We start from the raw sequence: 11179 nt of genomic DNA, 5'->3' as shown, positions 1-11179 counted from the left end.
CAGTTTTCAGTGGTTTGCTATTTCCTTGAAGGTATAGCTTAAATTTCTAAAGTAGCACTGTGGTATTCCTGATCTCTGAAGTTTAGGCCTGTTGATGTTCAGGCTTAGTATTTTGTATAAATTTATGCATTAATACATATGGCTCACCATTTAACTGTAATATCCCTAACAATCCTCTCTCTTGCCCCTGCTCCCACCCCCCACTGTCTTAATTCCTTCTCCTTTCTCCAAAGGAAACCACAGCTAACCTTTGATATTTTGGTGGAGAATGGTATACTAATTTACCAGGTGTGCTTCAGAAGAAAGACAAAAGAGAGGAGACTGGGTGTTAGGGTCATTTTAATTACATGACAGAAGTGTGAGTAAATTGTCTTGGTGCCAAACATTGATGTCTCAGTTTTCTCATCTGCAAAATGAGTAGGTTAAACCAGCGATTTTCAACCTTTTTCATCTCATGGCACACATAAACTAATTACTAAAATTCTGCAGCACACCAAAAAATATGTATTTGTCATTCTGACAAAAAAAAATAGGTATAATTTTGATTCAACCACGCTGGACAGCTGTTGTGTCGAGTGTTGTCATTTATTTATTTGACAATCTAAGGGGACAGAGGTCTGTGCCCCTGACTAAATAGTCAATTTTATCTGTTGTGAAGATTCTTGCAGCACGCCGGGTGCAGCACACTGGTTGAAAATTGCTGGGTTAGACCAATGAACTACTCTAGTACCTTATAACTTGGGGGGGGGAGACAAAAAACCTCTCATTCTTTGCTTGTGACCTTGAACATTCTTCTGGAAGTCAGAGGTCAAATTGTCTTTCCTTTTTTTTTTTGCTAAGAAATTTCCAAATAACAAGTAATTCCAAAGGCAGTGGAATTTTATGTTTTCTAGAAATAATATACAAGATATGTTAGCCACCCTATGTTCTTTCATTCTAAAGCCAATTCAGGTGGTTAAAATATAAATCTAATGCCTTTTAAAATGAATGAGAGCTTTGGTATTAGACCTAAATTTAGCATTTGAGGGAATTAGATGCTTTTGTTTGTTCCTTTTGCTGAGTAAGTAGCAGATAGAGAAGCTCCCTTGACAGCCCTCTGTCCACCTAATACAATTACGGATCCTTCAGTAAATGACAAGTATCTGACCAGTAAGGGTTATTCTTCATTCTGTCTCCATAATATCAAGTTTGAATTTTTTGCAAAGAATCTAATTTTTTTGGCAAATGCTGATAGAACACATGAAATGTCATTTTAAAGATCCAACTGTATTTTCATTTTTAATATCAATAAAATGTTTGCCAAAATACACCTTTTTTAGTAAAATTATCTGCATTCTCATCCCAGCTTTTTGATATTCAAAAGCCTCAACCTCAGCCACATTTTATGAAGAATGTTAAGGAAAATTTAATTCTGTAAATATGAAATTTTAGTTCTTTGATACACATTCTACTGTATCCAACCATTAACAACTACCAAGGAGGTAAAATTTCCTTTCTAGATTGCTATTAAAAAAGAAATAGGGAAATTCCTTAAGTTTCTCCATCCTCAGTGTCAACTTTACATTATACTTAATTTTTCTAACAACCCCGCTGAATATATTTAGAGAAATTACAACAAAGCACAGAAATATTTTACAAGTCAAAGTAAACAAAGAGTAGGGGAGATGCCAATTTGTCTTTAAAGGGCTTGATTACTTCCTCCTCTCTTGCCTTCCCATCACCAGTAACTTTAAGAAGATAAATTGGTTTTTTAACTAAATATGTCTTAAAAACAATACTATATCCTATATTATTACTTATTGAAAAAATTGTTACTTCTTAGATATTTTCTATGAACATTTTTGCAACTTATCCAACATAAATCACTAAATATCTCAAATTGTAGAGTTTTCACTTCAGTTTACTTCAGCAAAGATAATTTGGTTTGTGAGGAAAACCTTGCTATTCTAATACATTATATTTCATCTTGTATTTTCTTTTTAGATTAGCAATATCTTATTAGTAAAATCCACAATTTATTTCTTTTTAGAAAGAAGAAAACATTAACCCATCTGCAGTTGGCATTCATATATTTTAATTAAATGTCCATAGAGATTTTGTTTAAATGATAAATTTATATTCCATACAAATGAGCTTTCTAGTTTTCTTTTGCTCTTTCAATTTTTTCCTTAGATATAAGCAGACATTTTTACATTTGACTAAAAAAGTATTTAATTTATTTAAGCTTGATCTCTAAAATTTTAGCCTGATCTCAACCAATGAGATTTCAAAAATATAGGAATTACATTTCAAACTGGTGCAATGTACTAGTTTGAAAGGCTTTATATTTTTCTATTAGCAAGAAAAAGAGTTGAATTTACTCAAGAAGATGTCAAGTAATAAATTCTACAGTTTAAAATTTTTATTTTCAGTGATCGTTTTACCTCAGAGGCTAATTCTAAACAGATTGGGGCAAGAAATGTAAATAAAGTAAAAATACTGAATATAAATGACTTTATGCTTCCTGGAAGAAAGATACTCTGTAAATTCAAAAGATCTGAATCAAATTACTCAACTTTTTGGAATTTGAAAGAAATTGTGTAATACTCATGATTTGATTTGGATTACTGAATTTTCAGAGTAAACAAAATGAGATTGATAGAATAATATACAGGCCATATTATAGTGAAGGCCACATATGTGAACCTGTTTAATGTTTCTATACTTCAGAACAGCCTTTGTATCTATGAAAATGATCATGAGGGAAAATTATTTCTTAAAACTAATATTTTAGAATGGTCCTGTAATAATGGCAAATAAGTAGCAACTGAAAGAAAAAAAATGTAGAATGCTTAATGTTATCATGTGTTTCTTTAATTGGGCATAAAGTATTGTAAACATTCTTTTGGAATATGGATTTTTAAAAATATCCAAAGTTTATCTGATTAGTTTGCAGAACTTTTCAGTAGAACAAGTCAATGTAAATTTTGTAGTTGTTGCCTATTTTATACCTTCTGTTGTATTTTGTTTAAATGAGAACCTTTTAAAAAATATATGATTGGATTTTTACTTCTTAGATTATTGGTTTTAGTGTGGAATCCTTTTTTAAAACACTTTGATATGGAGGTTAGTATAAATTAATACTTTATAACACTATTAGGCTTTATTTTTTATGGAACATGATTTAAAATTTTTGAAGTGTTAATTTAGCAGTGTTTTAAAATTCTTCATTATGTGCTAATACTGACAAGAAAACTTTTTTAAATGTATTGAATTCACTATGCCATGCAATAAATTCTATTAAAAAAAAAAAAAAAAGAATAGGCAAAGCTTCTTCTCTACTTTTCTAATGTTCCAGTGTGGACAGATAGATAATAAACAAATAAATAAATATGTAATGTTCCGGTACATATAAATGCTATGAAAGAAAAACAAATTCAAAATAAAGGAATAGAGTTTGGAGGTTGCTATTTTAGATAGGGTAGTTAGGGAAGGCCCCTAGGGGGCAGTGCTATTTAAACAATCACTGAGAAGGTAAGCCACATGAATGTGTTAATGAATGAGCAGATGAACCATGAGGATATCTAGCAAGCCGATGTTCCAGAAAGAAAGAATTGTAAATGCCATGACATATTGAGTGGGCTTAATATATTTGAAGAACAGTAAGCCTTTGTGATTATATCTAAGAATACTAGTGTCTGATCATATAGGGCTCTTATGAATCATGGTGGATTATTACAATAGTTAGAGATGAGAGTAATCCTATATAATAAATGTTTAATGTGCAAATCCACTGAACAGCAGAATGACCAGTAGGCAGGGGCCAGCATGCATGTGGTGCCAGGCCAGCCAAAGCATGTGCCAGTGGGCAGAGGGAGGGAAGGGTAATGGTGGAGGGGGCGGCAACCAGCAGCCACTGGGGGTGGAGTGTGGGTGGGGGCAGCAGCACCATCCCCTGGTCGACCTGTCAGGTCACCTCTCACAGATGTCAGTAGGACATCCCCTGAGGACTCCTCGACTGTGAGAGGGCACAGGCCAGGATGAGGGACCCCCAACCCCCGCAGTGCATGAATTTTCATGCACCGGGCTTTTAGTCCTATATAATAAAAGGCTAATATACAAATTGACCAAACTGTGGAGCAACAACTATGACATGCACTGATCACCAGGGGGAAGACGTTCACACAGGAGCTCCCCCTGGTGGTCAGTGTGCTCCACTCAGCCAGAATCTAGGCTCATTGCTGGCAAGTGCAGTGGTGGTGCTGGGAGCCCCTCCCGCCTCCGCTGCAGGAGGACAATAAGGAGCGATGCGTCCTGGACTGTGAGAGCCCTGGACTGTGAGAGGGATGTCTGACTGCCAGCTTAGGGATTGGGCCTAAGCTGGCAGGCATGCATCCCCTGTAGGGTTCTAGACTGTGAGAAGGCACCAGCCAGGCTGAGGGACTACCCCCCTCCAGCGTACGAATGTCGTGTGCCGGGCCTCTAGTTTGAGTAAAATGATGAAAAGGTCATATTCTCGAAACCATTTTTATGGTAGAAGAACCAAAAGGATGTATTGATGGATTGGTGTGAAAGAGAAAAATATGGCTCCAAGATTTTTGTCCTGAGCATCTGTATGAATGGATATGTAAAGACTTGTTATATACTATAGATACTTCAAATTTTGGCAGTGATTATTTATAGTTGAGTTTTGAGAGATTTTAATGGTATGATTATTTTTATTAAGGTTTATACAATGAAAATAAAAGTATATTGCCAATTACATAGCTTAATTATGAAAAAAGCCAAAGGTAACAATTATAGAAAACTAGAGGTCTAGTTTTCTATATTATTGCATGAAGAGATGTGTGCAATAGGCCTTCCTTCCCTTGGCTTCCAATACTGGTTTTCCTCTGGCACCTGGAACCCAGGCCTTCACTGCAGCTGGAGTCTGCCGCCTTTGCTGCAGACTCCAGCCAGAGTCTGCCGTTTTTGTCTTTGCTGCAGGCTACAGCTTTAGTCTGCCTTTTTTGTCTTTGCTGCAGGCTACGGCTAGAGTCTGCTGTCTTCATCTTTGCTTTAGACTCCAGCTGGAGTCTGCCATCTTCGTCTTCACTGTGGCCAGCTGCTCCTGAAGATCCCTTCGCCCCCTGTCCTCCATCTCATAGCAGGCATCCTGCTCCACTGGCCACTACGTGTCTGGAGCAGCTGGGCAGCCACTATCTTTCTCCTCCTAATTTGCATATTCCCTCCTGATTGCCTGGTGGACATAGTGGAGTGATGGTTAATTTGCATGTTTCTCTTTTATTGGTTTAGATTAGTTATATGAAAGTTTATGTAACTACAATTATGGCAGTGGTTTAGAAAATTATGAGAGGTATGTACAGGAGGGAGGGAGGGAGGGGGGCAAAAAAAAATCAATAAAATATATTAAAAAAAAAAAAAAAAAGAAAAAAGAAAATTATGAGAGGATCTCCTATACAGCTCTAGTCAAATAGGTTTAATAGTTTTAATGAATAATTTTCTAAGAAAATTAAAATTATCAGTATTTATTGATAAAAAAAGAAATATTTTTACATCAATAATCTGGCAAGATGGTGGAAATGGATTTCTTTTCAAATGTCTTTAGAAACTAGAAATAATTTTACAATAGAATTATTACAAACCATCCAGGAGCAAAATCTGTAGGCTATATACTAATTTAGTTATAAAAAGGTACATATTTAAAAAAATACAATTGTATAGTCATAACACATATAATAGAAGCCAGAGTCTAACTCAATTTATGAATATAAATGTATTGATTAGGGCTCCCAGTTGTAGACATCAGGAGCCATTGAAGGTATTTGTTTATGTGTTTGTTTTTATGGGTTAGAATAAATGTTCTGGTTATTACTGCAAAACAAACTTGGTGATTTAAAATAACAATTTGTTATTATCTTTTATGATTCTGTAGGTTGACTGGGGTTAGCCAAGCAGTTCTTGCTTGGATATTTTATGCATTTGGCATCAGATATTGAGTAAGGCTGCAGTCATCTGAAAACTTTACTGATCACTAGGGGGCAGATCTTGCATAGTGACCAGTCATTCTGCCATTCGGTCAATTTGCATATTAGCCTTTTATTATATAGGATTTTTATTTTATCACTTTTTCTTTAATATTATGTTGAAATTATTTCTTCTTTTCAAAATTAATTTTATACTTCACAATAGATCACTGTTGACAGTTTTAATCTTAAACATAACATTTTTCTTTATGACTGCAGATGATGGTGAAATAAATTTTGAATTCTGTGAAGTGGAAGAAAGATGTAAGCAATCTTTTGAAGCATGGCAAGATAAACAGAAAGAACTGGAAAATTGAGAGAAAGAATCTCTCAAAGCTCAGAGGGATAGAGAAAAAAAGCAGTTTCAAGAAGAAGAAGAAAAAAGACATTGCTGGATGAAACTGTTTGAAGCTGAAAAGTAGAAATTAGAGAATATTCAAACGTTTTTGTTTTTCATATTTCTTTTTATTTTTTTATTTTTTTCATATTTCTTTTTAAACTAGAAGCTACTTATGAAGAGTTTTGTAGTATAGTGTGTATTTACTTTTAATTGCTCCTGATAATAAAGGCAATTAACTGGTTAATAATATTTAATATGGTTTCCTTAATTAGTTTTTAAAAATATATATATTTTATTGATTTTTCACAGAGAGGAAGAGAGAGGGACAGAGAGTTAGAAATATCGATGAAAGAGAATCACGGATCAGCTGCCTCTTGCACACACCCTACTGGGGATGTGCCCTCAACCAAGGTACATGCCCTTGACCTTTTAGTCTGCAGTCTGACACTCTATCCACTGAGCCAAACTGGTTTTGGCTTAATTAGTTTTTATTGAAATTTATTGAAATTTCAGATACTGCTTTGGAGGATGGGAGCCATTAAAGTCTTTGAAGTTTCATAGATAATCCTAGAAAGGATGACATTTATAGCACAAACTGTTGATTTTTTATACCCTTCTAATTATAGGAAAATATAACAGAATTTGTTCATCATACAGTGCTGTAGCAAAACATATTTGGTTGAAGAGGTTCAACCAAATATATGATGGTTTGTACTTCATCTCTATAATTGAACTAATTCCTTGGACTAGACATTTTTTTTGGTATGGAAGGGTTTTGTGTGTAATTATTTCAGTTTTCTCCAATCCCACCTCAGGAGGTCTACACCCTGAAGTCACTGTAGTGGCATATTAAGAAACTGGTGGATTTTTAGGACCTTGCTTGTGGGCTATCACGATCCTTAGAATCTCTAGATATCAGGCTGGACAGACTTCTCTGCCTAACATCACTATAGTTGATTTACATGTTACCTAGAAATTGCTAGATTTGAATGTTTCAAATAGAGAAATTACCATGTGGTTGACTAGGCAGTTCAGGGTATTCTAGCCCTCCATGCTGAGTATACTAAATTTCCTGCTTATCATACCTAATAAAGAAGTAATATGCAAATTAACCACCACTCTGCTACATCAATGAGCCATGCCCATCAGCCACGCCCACCAACCAATCAGAGCGAATATGCAAATTAACCCAACCAAAATGGCTACCAGAAGGGAGGCTTGGGGTTTCCCCGGCAACAGAGGAAGCCAAGCTTTCCACACACTCTGGCCAGCCCAGGCCTCCACTCAAGGATACAAAGTTTTAATTATAGAAATGGCAGCAGCCACAAATGGAGCAGGAGGCTTAGCTCCGCTCCAGGCTACAAAGTTTCAATTGTAGAAGGTAAATAAATCCCAGATACCAGGGCCTCTGTTTAATACCAGGGGGCGTGGCAGGCCTGCAAACCACCACAGGCCCCTCGTCCAGGCTGCCCCATTCCCCAAGGGAACCCCCAACCCTTCAGGGCAAACCAGCTAGCCTCCACCCATGCACCAGGCCTCTATCCTAATAAAAGAGTAATATGAAGATTGACCATCAGTCCAACACACAATATGGCTGCCCCCATGTGTTCAAAGAGCCTGCCCCCATGTGGACACAAGATGGCCACCACAAGAGGGCCAGCAGGGGAGGGCAGTTGGGAGGCACCAGGCCTGCAAGAGAGGGCAGTTGAGAGGGACCAGGCTTGCAAGGGAGGGCAGTTGGAGGCAATCAACCCTGCAGGGGAGGGCAGTTAGGGGTGACCAGGTCAGCAGAGGAGGGAAGTTGGGGGCAAACAGGCCAGCAGGGGAGCAGTTAGGCATCAATCAGGCTGGCATGGGAGTGGTTAGGGGGTGATCAGGCTGGCAGGCAGAAGCGGTTAGGGGCAATCAGGAAGGCAGGCAGGTGAACAGTGTAAGCCAGCAGTCCTGGATTGTGAGAGTGATGTCTGAATGCCCATTTGGGATTGGGCCTAAACAGGCATTCAGACATCCCTCAAGGGTTCCCAGATTGGAGAGGGTGCAAGCTGGGCTGAGGGACACCCCCCTCCCCTACCCCCTTGCACTGGGCCTCTAGTCCTATCTAATAAAGAAGGAATATGCTAATTTGCCATCACTCCATCACAAAGATGGCTGCACTCACAGCTGAGGCCAAGCTCCCATAAGGAGCCTTAATGAGGGGACCTGGGCTATGCCCTCCCCCACCCCCATGGGGCTTGACAGGGGACCTCAGGCCATGCCCCCCACCCAGTGGGGCTTTACGGGGGATCTCAAGGTGCATCCCCAGTGCTGGGTCTGGGGAACTCAGGCCCCGCCCCCGCCCAGCGGGGCTTGATGGGAGACCTGAGGCTACATCCCCTGCCGGGCAGGGCTTGACAAGGACGGGACTGGCTGGGTCTGGATCTAGCCCAATGATGGAGGGGCCGGCTGGGTCTGGGTCTCACACGATTTTGAGGCGCATGTGGGTGGATGGAAACTTGACTCTGGGTCCCATAGTGAGCCCCAGACTGACAGGAGGAAAGTTTTCATATACATTTTACTAATTTTCTTTCATCTTTGACACTCTATTATAGAGAAAGGGCAAATAGCAATATTAAATTATTTCCTCTGATTAATCCCCTTTTAGTGTGCACGAATTTTGTGCACTGAGTCACTAATATAGAAAATAATCAAGTTAAAGTAATTGTAATATTGTAGAACCACTTTGATCAGATTTTTATTTCTAACAAATTCTAAATTTTTATATTTCCTTTAGTTATATTTTCTTTCCACAAATCAGATAAATATGATTATTTCTATCATAAAATTATGATTTTAAAAATGACATTATTAGGTTTAGTGAATTCCTAAATAAGTGTTTTGTTATACCTTGAGGTTAAAATTTCCGGTGGGGCCGTACCATAATTTTATGATGGAATGTGTGATTTACTTCCTTTTAGTAGTTCTTTTCTGTACCCATTGTTAGTGTCCTCTTCTCCTCAAAACTGCTATTGTAAGCCTCTTTTCTTGAGTTCCACCCAATTGCTCTCTCATTATTAGCATCTGATCACATAACATGTTTGCATTAATTACAAGCTTCCTCTTCTAATCGCATATCTATTTAGTATCAATCTCTACTCACCTTTTCTTTTGCCTTCGCTTCTGTATCAGTATCTACAATAAATAACAAGTGTTTCCTCTTCTACTAAAGGTTAGCTTTTTCTCCTCTGCTTTTCCATTTTCCAGTTTATCCCTGCTTTTTGTTATATTCAAAACACCCCTTTCAACTTCCTCCTTTATTATACTTTATAAATATGTTCAGTTTTCTCCCATCCTAGAAACAAAACAAAGGGAAAACCATGAGATTGCCTTTGTTTATAATATCTCATTTTATCAAGCTCTTTAGCTATACTGATCATAATTAGCTGCTTTTATATATATATATGATGTTTTTATTAATTTTTAAGAGAGAGGAAGGAAGAGGGAGGGAGGGAGGGAGAGAAACATCTATGCGAGGGAGGAACATGGATGGGTTGAATCACACACACACCCCAAAATTATAACTTGGGCCTGTGTCCTGACTGGGAATTGAACATGGGATGACACTCAACCAACTGATCCACACAGGCCAGGCCACAGTCCAGCTTCTTAAAAGTGTGTCATTTTTGCTGCATCCATTTCCTTGTCTTGTTCAATTGTAAACATGCTAGTTACTTACCACCATCCCACTGAGTGAGGCTGTTCTTGACAAAACTATCCAATGACTTCTAAGTTACCATACTCACAGGCTCATTTTCAGTTTTTATTTTGGCCTCTATCATATTTTATGCCAGCAAAAATTTGATTGTTGGTCATTACTTTTTCCCATGACTTCTGTGGGACCACACTGCCTTGATTCTCTTCCATGTTTGGAATTTCCTCCTTGATATCCATTTTAAGCTTCTTTTTTCTTTCTCCTTGAATATGACACTACCAAGGCTTTCTCTCTCTCTCTTTTAATTCTTTATTGTTGAAAGTATTGCATATGTTCCCCTCCCCCCCATTGTCCTCTCCCAGCCTGCCCCTGTACCCCAGCCCAGGCCTCCCCACCCCCTTATCTTTCCCTTGTCCTTCTTTTCTTATTAATCTCATTCATAGCCTTAGCTGTTTACAACCATATCTATATTTATAACAAAAAGTAAACTAATGACATAACTTTCCTACTGATACTTCACACCTAGAATTTAATGTATCTAAAACTGAGTGCATTATCTTTCTTCTGAATCATGTTCCTCCGATGGTGTTCTTTATTTTGATGAACTGCACTGCCATCATAGCCAGAGCTAGAAAGATGAGGACCATTTTAAACTCTTTCCTCTCTTTTATTATCCTCTTCCTTTAAAAAGTAGTAGTATTGTCTATCCTTTCACCCATATATCTACTGCTACTCCATAGTTCAGGGTGTGCTAATGTCTAGCTTTGGATGTATATTATGTTCTCTAATTGATCTCCCTACTTTTTATCTTCCACAGACTCATCCACCATAGTGCTTTAAGGAGGATATATATTTTTTTTACATTCTTAAATCCCATCAAAAGTTCCCATAGCTCACATAAGACAATTTTCAAAGAAATTTTCCATTACCTTTATATCCAATGAGTTGGCCATTTGTGGCAATTTCATGTTCACACTAGTATCTGTTCTTGCTCCTGCCACGCTATCCAGAGGCCCTCATTAATTCTCACATGGACTTCGCTAATATCTATCTTGCTGATCATATTGGTGTCTCCTGGGTTTTCTGACTTTCCTATTCATCCCATGAGCACACTTAAGTCTTTCAACTCATGTGCCTGGGCTTTTG

General features: G+C 37.8%; 1 protein-coding gene across 6 annotated transcripts in view; it reads right to left on the bottom strand.

Moving 5' to 3' along the window:
- Positions 1-11179, bottom strand: part of PTPRR (protein tyrosine phosphatase receptor type R) — a 267828-nt gene that overhangs the window by 171938 nt on the left and 84711 nt on the right. The gene's annotated exons all lie outside the window — the stretch shown is intronic.

This window comes from Pipistrellus hanaki (genome assembly GCF_964339955.1).
Source record: "Pipistrellus hanaki genome assembly, chromosome: 3".
In the NCBI taxonomy this organism is placed as follows: Eukaryota; Metazoa; Chordata; class Mammalia; order Chiroptera; family Vespertilionidae; genus Pipistrellus; species Pipistrellus hanaki.
Note: the sequence above shows the minus strand (reverse complement) of the source record. Positions and strands in the feature narration are given on the sequence as shown.